Source organism: Bison bison, unplaced genomic scaffold, assembly GCF_000754665.1.
Source record: "Bison bison bison isolate TAMUID 2011002044 unplaced genomic scaffold, Bison_UMD1.0 scf7180017864224, whole genome shotgun sequence".
Taxonomy (NCBI): Eukaryota; Metazoa; Chordata; class Mammalia; order Artiodactyla; family Bovidae; genus Bison; species Bison bison.
Genome location: NW_011494796.1, coordinates 4,640,470 through 4,654,841, shown reverse-complemented (window position 1 = coordinate 4,654,841; position 14,372 = coordinate 4,640,470). Strand labels below are relative to the sequence as shown.

At 41.7% G+C, this 14,372-nt stretch overlaps 1 protein-coding gene across 1 annotated transcript in view; it reads right to left on the bottom strand.

The window, feature by feature from the left end:
* Nucleotides 1–14,372, bottom strand: part of ADAMTS17 (ADAM metallopeptidase with thrombospondin type 1 motif, 17) — a 409,319-nt gene that overhangs the window by 100,942 nt on the left and 294,005 nt on the right. The gene's annotated exons all lie outside the window — the stretch shown is intronic.

Below are 14,372 nucleotides of genomic sequence, written 5' to 3'. Positions count from 1 at the left end.
TAATTGGAAAAGACTCTGATGCTGGGAGGGATTGGGGGCAGGAGGAGAAGGGGACGACAGAGGATGAGATGGCTGGATGGCATCACTGACTCGATGGATGTGAGTCTGAGTGAACTCCGGGAGCTGGTGATGGACTGGGAGGCCTGGCGTGCTGCGATTCATGGGGTTGCAAAGAGTCGGACGCGACTGAGAGACTGATCTGATCTGATCTGATCTGATATGAATATGCACACAAGACCCCTCAGTGAAATACTAGCAACCTATTTCAACAATGTAAAAAGAGATTATATGCCATGGTCAAAGATAATTTATCCTAGGAATTCAAGGTTGGTTCAACATATAAAAATCTACCAATGTAATTTATCTGAAAAGGGACAAAACACTTTTTCATTTCAATGGACACAGAGAAAGCATTTGGCAAAGTTAATACTATTCCATGATGAAAATACTTAACAAACTAGGAATAAAAGGAAACTTCCTCAGCCTGATAAAGAGCATTTATAAAACCCCACAGCTAACATCAAACTTAATGGTAAAATATTTAATGGTTTACTTTTAAGATCAGGAAGAGGAAAAGGATGTTCAGGAAATGCTGTTGCCAGTTCTGTTCAACACTGTACTAAAAGTTCTCTCTCTGTCAATTAGGCAAGAAAAAGATTTTCAAAAGGCATTCAAATTGGAAAGGAAGAAGTAAAATTATCTCTATTTGCAGATGTCAAGACTTTATATATAGAAAAATACTAGGGAAGCCATTAAGATATGATAGAACAGGTTCAGCAAGATTGCAAGATATGAGATCAATATACAAAAATTGACTGCATTTGTATTCATTAGGGTTAAACATTTCCAAATGAAATTAAGAAAAACACTTGACTTAATATTAAAAACAAACAGGAATAAATTTAATAAAAGACGTATAAGATATCTACACCAAAGACTACAGAAACCTAGTTGAAAGATATTAAAGAAAATATAAATAAATGGAATGACACTACATGTTCAGGGATCAGAAGACTTAACATTGTTAAGGTGGGAATACCTAAAAATTGATTTACAGATTAAACAAAATCCTTACTAAAATTCCAGCTTTTTTTTCCCCCCAAAATGACAAGGTGATTCTCAAATTCATATGCAAATGCAAGGGATCCAGAATAGCCAAAACAATATTTAAAAAGAATACAGTTGGAGGACTGACAATTCTTGCTTTCAAAGTCCTAGTCAGCTCCTGTAATCAGGACGACGTGGTACTAGCCTAAGGACAGATACTTCTATTAATGAAATACAATTGAGACTCTAGAAATAAGTCCCTTATTGATTTCTTAAAACAAAAATGCCAAGATATTCAATGGAGAAAGAACATTATTTTCAACAGCGTTGGTATGACTGTATATTTACATACAAAGGAATGAAGAGGGACTTTTACCTCAAACTGTACATGAAAACCTAACTAAAATTGGTCATAGACCTAAATCTTAGAGCTAAAACTATAAAATTCCTAGAAGAAAACATTGAAAGAAATCTTTGTATCCTTGGATTAGGCAATAGTTTTTTAGATAGCAAAAGTGAAACTGTACAAGTCCCTGTATTCTTGTCTTTTGAAGTACACTGCTGACTCAAGAATTAATGACTGGGAAATGTGAAGATGCAAAAATGAAGAGTGGCTGTTGGGCTAGGGAACTGGTAACGATTCAGACTGTAATTCTGCCACATAGCAGAATCACCGAACTCCCACTTCCCTGAATAACATAGATAAAGGCTTGACACACATTCCTAAGTTGTCTGGGAAACAGACCCCTCCAGATGAAAACTGCTTATCAACAAGAACACAGACTCTAGACTGGTTGAAACCAGAAAATTGATGATGCTTGAAACTTCACCCTGATGCCAACCAACCCAAGAATTGTCCACAAGCTGATCATGCCCTTTTCCTTGAACACTGAAAAACTTCTCACCATCCCCTCCAGGGTGGGTCATACAATCTTGAGGGCAGCAGCCCACTGTGGCCCCCTTTGCCTGGCAAAGCAATAAAATCCACTCTTTTCTACTTCATCCAAAACTCTGGGTCTGCATTTCTATTCAGCACCGGTGAACAGAGGCTGAGTTTTGGCAACAAATGCACAAGCAACAGAAGGAAAAAAAGGAAATGGATCATATTAAAATTTTAAACTTTGTGCTTCAAAGGATACCATCAAGAAAGTGAAAAGGCAAACTCATACACTGGGAGAAAATATTTGCAAATCATTTTGATAAAAGAACTATGTCCAGAGTATATAAAGAAACCTTACAACTCAATAATAAAGTGGCAAACAATCCAATTTAAAAATGGGCAAAGGATTTTAATAGACATTTCTCCAAAGACGATGCATGAAAGGCCAAAAGGCACATGAAAAGAGTCTCAGCTTCATTAGTAATTAAAGAAATACAAATCAAAACAACAATGTGATACCACTTCATACTTACTAGGATACCTATAATAAAAATGATGAACAATAACCAGTGCTGGAGAGAATGTGGAGAATTTGAACCCCTCACTTACTGCTAGTAGGAATGTAAAATGGTACAGGAATATTGGAGAAGAGTTTGATAGTTCCTCAAAACAGGAAAAATAGAATTACCATACAACCTACCAATCCTACTCATATATTATATACCTAAGAAGAATGTCCATACAAAAACTTATACACAAATGTTTATATCAGCATTATTCATTATAACCAAAAAAGCAGAAAAAACTCAAATGTCCACCAAGTAATGAATGTATTTTTACATTCACATTTTAAAAATATGAAATCCAGTTTTACAATGGGTATGATTTAGCAAAAAAAAATATGAAACACTGATAGATGATACAATATGGAAGAAACTTGAAAATGCTATACTAAATTACCAAGGCCAATCACAAAGATCACATATTGTATGATGCCATTTACAGGAAATGTCCAGAACAGACAAATAGACACAGAAAGTAGCTACCTAGGGCTGGGGTAGGAGGAGGGAGATGGGGAATGACTGCTAACAGGTGTGGGGTTTCTTCCTGGGATGACTGTGGTCATGGCTGAAGAAAGCTGTACATTTACCAAAGCCCTTTGAATTGTACACCTTAAATGGATGAATTTTATGGTATGTGAATTAAGCCTCTGCAAAAGCGCTAAAAAATCATAAATTGCATTGAACAGCTTTGCACGTCTATCTATGCATATATACAATATCACACACATCAGCTGTGAGAATTGCTGGGTCAAACATACCTGCAGTTCAGTTCAGCTCAGTCGCTCAGTTGTGTCCGACTCTTTGCGACCCCATGGACCGCAGCATGCCAGGCCTCCCTGTCCATCACCAACTCCTGGAGTTTACTCAAATTCATGTCTAGTGAGTCAGTGATGCCATCCAACCATCTCATCCTCTGTCGTCCCCTTCTCCTTCCTTCCATCTTTCCCAGCATCAGGGTCTTTTCAAATGAGTCAGTTCTTTGCATCAGGTGGCTAAAGTATTGGAGTTTCAGCTTCAGCATCAGTCCTTCCAATGAATATTCAGGACTGATTTCCTTTAGGATGGACTGGTTGGATCTCCTTGCAGTCCAAGGGACTCTCAACACCACAGTCTTCTCCAACACCACAGTTCAAAAGCATCAATTCTTCAGCACTCAGCTTTCTTTATGGTCCAACTCTCACATCCATACATGACTACTGGAAAAACCATAGCTTTGACTAGATGGATGTTTGTTGGCAAAGTAATGTCTCTGCTTTTTAATAAGCTGTCTAGGTTGGTCATAACTTTTCTTTGAAGGAGCAAGCATCTTTTGATTTCATGGCTGCAGTCACTGTCTGCAGTGATTTTGGAGCCCCCCCAAATAAAGTCTCTCACTGTTTCCACTTTGTCCCCATCTATTTGCCATGAAGTGATGGGACCAGATGTCATGATCTTAGTTTTCTGAATGTTGAGTTTTAAGCCAAGTTTTTCACTCTCCTCTTTCACTTTCATCAAGAGGTCTTTAGTTCTTTTTCATTTTCTGCCATAAGGGTGGTGTTATCTGCATATCTGAGGTTATTGATATTTCTCCCAGCAATCTTGATTCCAGCTTGTGCTTCATCCCAGTTCAGCATTTCTTATGATGTACTCTTTATATAAGTTAAATAAGCAGGGTGACAATATACAGCCTTGAAGTATTCCTTTCCCAATTTGGAACCAGTCTGTTGTTCCATGTCCAGTTCTGACCGTTGCTTCCTGATCTGTGTACAGATTTCTCAGGAGGAAGGTAAGGTGGTCTGGTTTTCCCATCTCTTTAAGAAGTTCGCAGTTTGTTGTGATCCACACAGTCAAAGGCTTTGGCATAGTCAATAAAGCAGAAGTAGATGTTTTTTTGGCACTCTCTTGCTTTCTCTGTGATCCAACAGATGTTGGCAATTTGATCTCTGGTTCCTCTGCCTTTTCTAAATCCAGCTTGAACATCTGAAAGTTCATGGTTCACGTACTATTGAAGCCTGGCTTCGAGAATTTTGAGCATGACTTTACTAGCATGTGAGATGAGTGCAATTGTGTGGTAGTTTGAGCATTCTTTGGCATTGTCCTTCTTTAGGACTGGAATGAAAACTGACTTTTTCCAGTCCTGTGGCCACTGCTACATTTTCCAAATTTTCTGGCATATTGAGTACAGCACTTCCAGAACATCATCTTTTAGGATATGAAATAGTTCAACTGGAATTCCATCACCTCCACTAGCTTTGTTCGTAGTGATGCTTCCCAAGGCTCACTTGACTTCACATTCCAGGATGTCTGGCTCTAGGTGAGTGATCACACCATTGTGATTATCTGGGTCATGAAGATCTCTTTTGTATAGTTCTTCTGTGTATTCTTGCCACCTCTTCTTAATATCTTCTGTTTCTGTTAGATCCATACCATTTCTGTCCTTTATTGTGCCCATCTTTGCATGAAAATTTCCCTTGGTATCTCTAATTTTTTGAAGAGATCTCTAGTCTTTCCCATTCTATTGTTTTCCTCTACTTCTTTGCATTGATCACTGAGGAAGGCTTTCTTCTCTCTCCTTGCTGTTCTTTGGAACTCTGCATTCAAATGGGAATATCTTTCCTTTTCTCCTTTGCCTTTCACTTCTCTCCTTTTCTCAGCTATCTGTAAGTCCTCCTCAGACAACCATTTTGCCTTTTTGCATTTCTTTTTCTTGGGGATGGTCTTCATCACGGCCTCCTGCACAATGTCACAAACCTCCGTCCAGAGTTCATCAGGCACTCTGTCTCTCAGATCTAATCCCTTGAATCTATTTGTCACTTCCACTGTATAATCATAAGGGATTTGATTTAGGTCATACCTGAGTGGTCTAGTGGTTTTCCCTACTTTCTTCAATTTCAGTCTGAATTTGGCAATAAGGAGTTTATGATCTGAGCCACAGTCAGCTCCCAGTCTTATTTTTGCTGACTGTATAGAGCTTCTCCATCTTTGGCTGCAAAGAATATAATCAATCTGATTTTGGTGTTGACCATCTGGTGATGTCCATGTGTAGAGTCTTCTCTTGTGTTGTTGGAAGAGGGTGTTTGCTATGACCAGTGTGTTCTCTTGGCAAAACTCTATTAGCCTTTGCTCTGCTTCATTCTGTACTCCAAGGCCAAATCTGCCTGTTACTCCAGGTATTTCTTGACTTCCTACTTTGGCATTCCAGTCCCCTATAATGAAAAGGACATCTTTTTTGGGTGTTATTTCTAGAAGGTCTTGTAGGTCTTCATTGAACCATTGAAACTGTTCAACACACATGCAAATTGAGTTTCTGTTCAACATACACGCAAATTGAGTATTTCTTAAGTAAAACTTACTGCTTTGTGCTAAGTCCTAGGACTGTTTCCAAGAAGTCAGCTTTAGAGAAAGAAGCTTGTTTTCTAATTGTGCATTAGAGTGAAGATGACAACATCATTACCACTGTGGGAAAGTGTAAATATTGACTTTTTCTATAGATCAAAAGTGATCAGATATTGACAGGTTTAGCCTAAAACCAAAAATAACCAAACCTAGAATGTCTTGACTCCTGCATTCTATTCAACAGAGGTCAATAATAAATCTGTCTACTGAAAAAATATACATGCAGTTTAAATGTTAAATGTACATCAAATTGCTCTCCATAATGCCTTAACTAATATAGAAGTTAGCCATTTCTATAGGAGAATACATGTTGGTTCACATGTATAGATACTTGATATTATCATCAATCCTCTTGATATTTGCTAGTCTAAGATGTGAAACAGTATGATATCAAGATGTAATTTGCATTTCCCTCATTGTCAGTGTGGATCTGCATCTTAGCATATTGGTCATTTGTGTTTTCTCTTCAGTTAACTACCGTATTCACAAATGTTGTCCATTCTCCTACTGGCTTGTTGTTTTTATCTATAAGCAAGAGCCTTGAAAATATATTTTATATCTATTAATGTGTATTTAATATATTTTGGACTGAAACTCTTAACTAGACTTGCATATATTTTTTTCTGTCTGTCATTTGTCATTTCTTTATGTATGGTGCTTTAGATTCCAAGGTTTTAATATGATAGTCATAGTTTTAATAATTGAGATCTCCTTTTTGTTTTCTGATTGCTTCTTCTCATGGCACTCTGTACTGGTTTTTTGAGTAAAATCACTTCTCAAATATTTCTAAGAATAGTTATTAGAGCTCAGGAACTTCTATTATTTGAATTATCTTGTTTTTCACATTTCAGTTATCTTGGTCTCTCCCATTTGTTGCAGACTCTTCTGAGAAGGATGCCACAGATGAGTTGCTTCTACATACAGTAACCTCCTTATCTGCAGTGTAACTTTCTGTAGTTTTAGCTACCTGCAGTTAATTGTAGTCTAAAAATATTAAATGGAAAATTCCAGAAATAACAATAAGTTTAAAATTGCATGCCATTTGACTAACGTGATGAAATCTCACACAGTCCCACTCCATCCTGCCCAGAACGTGAATTATCCCTTTGTTAACCATAACCTGCCTATTAGTCACTTAGTAGCCATCTCTTATCAGACTGACTATTGCGGTTTCACAACAGTCAAGTGGTCTTTATTTTACTTTATAATGGCCCCAAGGCACCAGAGTAGTGATGCTGGAAATTTGCACATGCCAAAGAGAAGCTGTAAAGTTCTTTTTAAGTGAAAAGGTGGAAGTTCTAGACTTAACAAAGAGAGGGGGGAAAATCATATGCTTAGGTTGCTAAGATCTATGGTAAGAATGAATCTTCCATTTATAAAACTGTGCACAAGGTAAAAAGAAATTTGCTGTCACATCTCAAACTGCAAAAGTTTACGGCCACAGTGCATGCTAAGTGCTTAATTAAGATGGAAAAGGCATTAAATTTGTACAGTAAGATATTTTGAGAGAGAAAGACCACATTTACATAGTTTGTATTACAGGATAGTATTGTAATTGTTCTACGCCTTCTCCAATTTTATTATTAGTTATTATTAATCTCTTACTGTGCCTAATTTGTATATTAGACTTTATCTCAGGTTGTGTATTTGTAGGGGAAAAAAGCATAGTATTGGAATAACCAAAAAATTCATTTGGGTTTTTCCACAAGATGTTATGTAGAAACCGGAAGGAACCTTTTGGCCGACCCAATATATAAAGGGCCCCCGACCATTTATGCTTTCAGTCGTCCACTGGGGGTATTGAAAGGCACCCCCCAGGGATAAGGGAGTCTACCATACATGGATGGTGTTTGCTGCTTATCAGGACTGGCTTTCAGTTAGGGGCCAGGGAATGATATCACATGTTGGCAACCAAAATACCAGAAGGCAGAGAAGTTTGCTAGAGGTGCTGTGTCATGGGGCTGGCCACCAAATATTGTCAGGTCTCTCTCTGGAATCATGGTAGGAATGCATTTCCTTGACCTCTTAAAATTATGTGACCATGCAACTTATTTTGCTCCTTAAAGTGTGAGTGACAGTGGTGTGTATAAGAGTATCAGGACCTGCTCTGCCGTGTTCCCTTTTTCCTCCAAGGTAAATGGCAGTGTGTGTTTTGCTTGTTTGCTTATTTACTAGATCTAAACCAAATCTATTTATTCTCATTCAGACAACATATGAACATCCACTTGATATGAGCTTGCTCTCCCTAGACCTTTTAATAAGTTCCTGTGCATTCATTTTTAGGTGATCATGAAAAGCCAAGGAGATAAACACCTGTGTTCAACCAGCCATCCTAGACTGAAAGTTTAGTGGAGTCCTTGAGTCTTGATAGCAAATATTTTGGCATTGTTACTAAAGATCCAGTCTTGGATGCCTACAAATAAATGTTTTATGCTTAGGAAGACTTCACAGATGTGAATACAGTCCGGTATGAGTTGTCTACTTCTTGTGCCCTGATCCTCCCTGATTCCCAGGCAGGCAGGATGACTTCTTGAACCAGGTGGGGGTATGGTCCTCCAGGCGATCCCCTCCAACCACCTCTCACTTAAGGGCAGCAGCACCAACTTGCAGGCACAGCCCCTTCACTTTCCAGTCCTTTCAGTGTGGTGTTGTTATATAGTCGCTAAGTTGAGTCTGACTCTTTGCAACCCCAAAGACTGTAGACAACCAGGCCCCTCTGTCCATGGGATTTCCCAGGCAAGAATACTGGAGTGGGTTGCCATTTCTTTCCGTAGGAGATCTTCCCAATCCAGGGATCGAACCCATGTCTCCTGCATTCTTTACCGCTGAGCCTCATAGTATGAGACAAGGTTTTTTGATTAAAAACAATTTTTGCTTCAGGAATGAAAAAAAAAAAAAAAACATCTTTGAGGATCACAGCAATGGATTTTACACCACAAATCACTCTTAGAGAAAAGTATTCCTTCTTGGGGAGTTTGAAGACTCATTGGATTCCAGGCATAGAAGATAGTGAAGTGTCAAAAATGAACACAAGATTGTTCAGGGTTGGTGGTGGTTAAAACCTTTTTTGAAGAACATTCCATTTAAACCATTAAACTGACCTGGTAACAGGATCTCCGAAAATTGCTGCTGTTACATGGACTTTTCCTATTTTGTGCTTAACAAATCTTGGTAGCATCACCAGCAGAACCAAAGGCAACAGACATATTTGCTGAGGTCCAAATCAGTTAAATTTCTACATTCCACAGCAAGGGGCATCTGCACTAAGTGTGTGCTCACCAGCCTATTTTTAAGCTTAGATTTGGCACCTGTAGTAACACTGAAAAGGCACCTATTACCTTTCCTTTCTCAAGCACCCTAGTGGACAGAGGCTGATGGAGAGTAAAGAGCTCAGGGCAGACACACAGCCCAGTTGTGTCTGAATAAAGGTAATCCCTGAATAATGGGGCAGGGCATTGCTGTGCTTGGGTTCTGCTAACCTTTCCTTCTAAGATGAGCTTCTCTGCTCATGACATGGAGTAATGAAATAATGTAAGAGAAAATCCCTGAAGTGAAAAGCAGGGCTTCTGTCCACAAACCAAGGAAACCATCTCTCATGCACTGTTCCCAACAGAGCCCAAAGCCCATCCCAAGGTTGGCATGAAGAGTGACCAGCAAGGGAAAGAGTCCCATTACCAAGCCCCGAAGCACCTTGTCATCCCTCATACCAGATGTCTCTCCTTTGCAGATGCCAGGTATCACTCTGTTGATGGCATGAAAGGCGGGGGTGGTTTATTCCAGGGATTCACAAGAGAGAGTCACACTTTAGGGAAGACAGCAAGACTATCTTTAATTGAATTTTCCATTCTAGTCGCTGCCATTAAGCAGGAGAAATCCAGTTAGAGGGACACAATTTAGTGTCATGAGGAAGCCATGGATAAAAGTTAATACTGTCGCCATTATTCTAGGAGAACATGTAATTTTCGCCATAAGGACAAGTAGTCAGGAAGAACTTCAAAATGATGTTGACCTTAAAATGATGTTGATCGTAAACCTGCCTCAAATTTTCTGAATAATTAATATCACCAGGCTATAAGCACATTTCCCTGCAAAATACCTTTTGTCTGAACTTTACATGTAGATTATTTAGATCATATTTTTCCCTTGTTACAGGTTTCAGCAGCATTAACTTTCTTTGGAAGAAAACCATTGAGTTGATAAGATGCCATGATGGAACATAGGTAATGCCCTGGCTACATCGACTGGGACACTTTTGAACGATTGTATCAAACATGTACAAAAAAAAAAAAGAAAAACCAAAGTTTTTTTTCTTTTGGGAGGGGTAATAATCTTTAAAAATGCATGGGGAGGCATTTTGTGTAAGTTTTTAGTTTTTGCTGTTTACAAAAGTTATCAGAGTATTACTGTCTTTATGTTTATTCCTAATGGTTTCTCTGGTTCCAGTTGAAAATGATTTGGGAAGCCCAGGAGTCTGGCTAATATTCTGGCTCAGTTCTCAGAATGTGAGGTCAGTGCAGGTGGGCCGAACAAGGCCATGGCCTTTATCTCCGGCATGAACACCAGGAGGGTCTTATCAAGTGTCCTCTGCCTTTTGGGAAGCCCAACCATGTAATACGGAAACTTCCATTCTCTGGCAAGTCTTAGCATTTTCTGCCCAAGTGCCAGGTGAGACTGAGGAGAGTGAAGACGTGTCCCCGGCATACTGACATGTGTTTCTGTACGGCCCCTAATCTGATGAATCTTTATCTTTTATAGACTTAGAATTGGTTTTATTCTATAGCTTTTCTTTTAGGTCATCAGTCTTATACTTCAATTTCACATAAGCGATATGTGTTTATCCACAGCTTCATACATGACTCACTCCCACTGACCCTACTTAGCAAACATTCAGGCACATAAGCGAGGTAAGAGCCCCACACCAGGCATATCACCACTAGTTCTGCTTGGAATAGCCAGAATCTTACATGAGAAACACCTGGGAACAGCCTTTGCCATCACACATGTGGACACTTTGGTACAAAGATTATTCCTGACTGAGAAAAAGAAATACATGGTAATTGGTTTACATGCATATTGCAGGAACTGATACTGTAGTTCATAGTCAGTGCAGAGAAGTGGCCTGTGTCACCATCACACAGTGGTAAATTTCCCCATGGAACCTCCATACCCCACACCTAGACACTGGACCTCAGAACTTGGCATGAGGTACAGGTTCTAAACGTAATTATTGAACAAACGTGTGACATGTGGATCTATCCACATTCAATAGGGATAGATGACATCACTCTCCTTTTTAAGAGCTGATAGTTTGAGAAGGTTCTCTTCAAGAACACAGTGCAAAGGGATTCAGAGCCCATGGGGCATCATGGCCAGCTCTTGGTGAGGACTTGAGTCCAGAGATGTCCTGGACTGGGTGTCCATGGACATCAGTCACCTTTCAAGTGTCAAGGAGCAGCGTGGAATAATGTGAAAATGAAAATTTAATGAATGAAATGAAAGCATCCTATCAAGAACTTTCAAGTTTCTAAATTAAAAAAAGCTCAGCTGTTTCAACTCAATCCAAGGCTTGTGCATTCTGAAGCCCATCCATCAGAAAAGTAATATGATAGCCAATTCAAGTGGATTCCCCTAGAGCCAAGTGGCCCAAGACCTCATCTGTTCAAAGTCGGAAGGCAAGAGGCCAGAGAGCAATAAAACACTCAGCTCAGGACACTGCACTGGGACCTCTCCAGGACACCCAAGGGGGGCATCCTGGGGGTGTGGACACTCTCCCTGTGTAGGTCTGTTCAGGGTCCTCAGCTCAAGTATGTGGATTAAGGACCCAGAAGAGTTCAGGCAAGGGTCAGGACTTCATATAACTGGGCAAAAATCCTGCATTTGATTCCGCTTTATCTTTTGGGTATGGTATTTTCTTTGATATTCACCCTCAGGGTGATAAGGCATTCCTCCTCTCTCCTGTCTTTAGAGTTGGGCAGAGATGAAAGTTACCTTCGTATCTAAACTGATAAGATTCTGAATTCATCCAGCCGCTCTTGGAGTCACCTAGATGTTACACGACCTGAGGGCTTTATGCCATTTCTAAGCTGGGTTTTTCCTGCAGCCTGAAATATCCTTCCCAGATCTCCATTGTCATTTAATTCCTACTTATCCTTTAGGGTGTGGGGGCCATCCTCATCTGTCTGCAGGGCTGGGCGATGAGCCCCACCAGGACTTAGGGCCCCATGGTACCCCTAGAGCCGAGTGGAGCCCCCTTCACCTCACATGTGGGCTCAAGCTGTTTGCCCGAGGGTGCCCTCCCTTGACTGTGACCAGCTCAGTGACAGTTAACTTTTATTTCTGCAACTCAAGCTTAAAATGCAGCAGTGCTGAACAAACGTTCATAGGGTGAGTGGGCTCACAGGTGGCCGTGTGCATCATCTCAAGAATGTGCATTCCAGAATGTCAGACCTGGATTACACGTCTGTGTCTGATGAAACTTGAATTAGATAGCGACTCATCCATGTGTGAGTGAGCATTCTACACACATCTTCAATAAACAGAATCCCAACTGACATTAGCTGATGCTCACAGACCCCAATCCCTAGGATTTGTTAAAGACAGCTTTAGACTTCAAAACGAAGGTGTAACATTTGGAAAGCATTTAGGACAGAACTTTTAGAGGTGGGTGAAGCTAACTGAGCTTATCTTGCTCTGAAGGTTTGCTAAGACTTCAGAGAAGGAGCACTAAGTCGCATGTCAGGGTGGGGACTGCTCTCCTCCAGAGGCTTCCAGTCCACCTGCCTTCTGCATGTGCAGGGGGCCAGGCACAGGCTGGGGTGGAGAATGGGGGGAGCAGAGAAGGACGCTGCCATCATAGGAGGAATGGATGTGCTCGTGCCAAGACCAAAGGCCAACAGGTGCATTAGAACCTGGGGGGAAAGACAGTGCTTCTGTCCTGATCTAAGCGCTCTTGAGGTTGGCAGCTCTGTGGCGCACAGTGGTCATGTACAAAGGACTATGGTGGAACTTTCCTTAGGGCTCTGAGAACTGCCTGGGGGCAGGAGTGGGCACAGCTGCGCTCGACTGCCTTCCACAGAGCGGAGCAATTGCACAGCTCAGCTTACTGGAGCTCAGCACAACATTCAGTTTATAAACATAAAGGGTTCTAATGCTGACTTAAAAAAAAAAAGTCAGTAACAAACACTTGCCAGAGGCTGAGGTCTGTTCTTAAGCAGCCTTGCTGCTCAGGTGCAGAGGAGGCAAGGTCAGTCTCATGGCAAACTGGAGCTGGAGTCCAAACAGGGACAGTGGCATCAGACGAAACAGAGAGCGGATGTCCCCAAGGTGCAGAGCACTACTGTCCGAGAGAACTTTCTGCAAGGAAGGAGCACTTCTCTCTGTGACATTCAACGCGGGAGCCCCCTGTCACACGTGGCAACGGGGCATTGAAATGTGGCTCACGGGACTGAGGACTGAAGTTTTATGTTGCTTTAATTTAAACTAATTATATTTAAAATCTGAATGGACGTAGGTGGCCTGTGGTGACTGCACTGGATGGTGCAGCTTTGGGGGGCACCTCCCCCACACTGACTCGTTCCAGTGGCAGCTTCTTTGGCTTTCGTCAGAGCCGGGCAGGAGGCAGAGGTTCCCTCAGGAGGCCAGTCCCACAGCCTGGGCACCCATCTTCAAAGTCCGGAAACCAGCCCTTACTGAGCCGGAAGTGTAATTCTCACTTGCGTGTGGCTCTGGTTTGGCTGTCAGGATTCTGCAGAGTGTCTGTATAGTAGGAGCCCTTTCCGTGAGGTGTCTAGAAGCAGCCTTTGCTCCAGACCAGGGCTCCTGTACCAACAGAGAAAGGCAGCTGTGCATGGATTCTCCTCTCTGCTCGCTCTGTGGGACAGGGGGAACAACTGTGATCCTGTCCCCGTACCGGGGGAACAAGCCTGAAACGCCTCCATCCAAAGCAGCTCTGGGAATTGGAAGCTTCTAGCTCAGCTCCACTCAGCGAGTTATCCTGGTGCCGTCATCCTTGGCGGTGTCAGGGGAAGGGACACTCACTCACCCTCCGGGCGACTTGCCCACCTCGTGCTCCTCTCATTGAGTGGGTGTCAAGAAGCTACTTCCCTGGACATTGTAAGTTGGCAGCCACCAGGCGGGCAATCAGAAACTCTCCCACCTCTGGGCAAGGCAGCCCACACACATAGGCTGTGAAGATGGTTCCAGCGGAAAGACTGTGCTGCCCATCAGCTGAACCCTTCGACTTCTCCAGGCCCGGGGAGGGGGCCGGGCTACCTCTGGGACACGGGAGTCACAGGGACTCTGCAGTCCCATCCAGCAGCCGCATCACGGATGTCCCAGAACATGGGGCTTCAGGCATGTTTAGCGATGTGTGTAAATGCTATCCTTTTATTGTCAGAAAATTCAGGGACAGAAAAGAACCTCATCATTTTACACGGGTAAAAACGATGTGGACAAGTGTCTCTGTTGTCACCTTTGTATGCGGGACAGACAGACAGACGAGCTGGCGC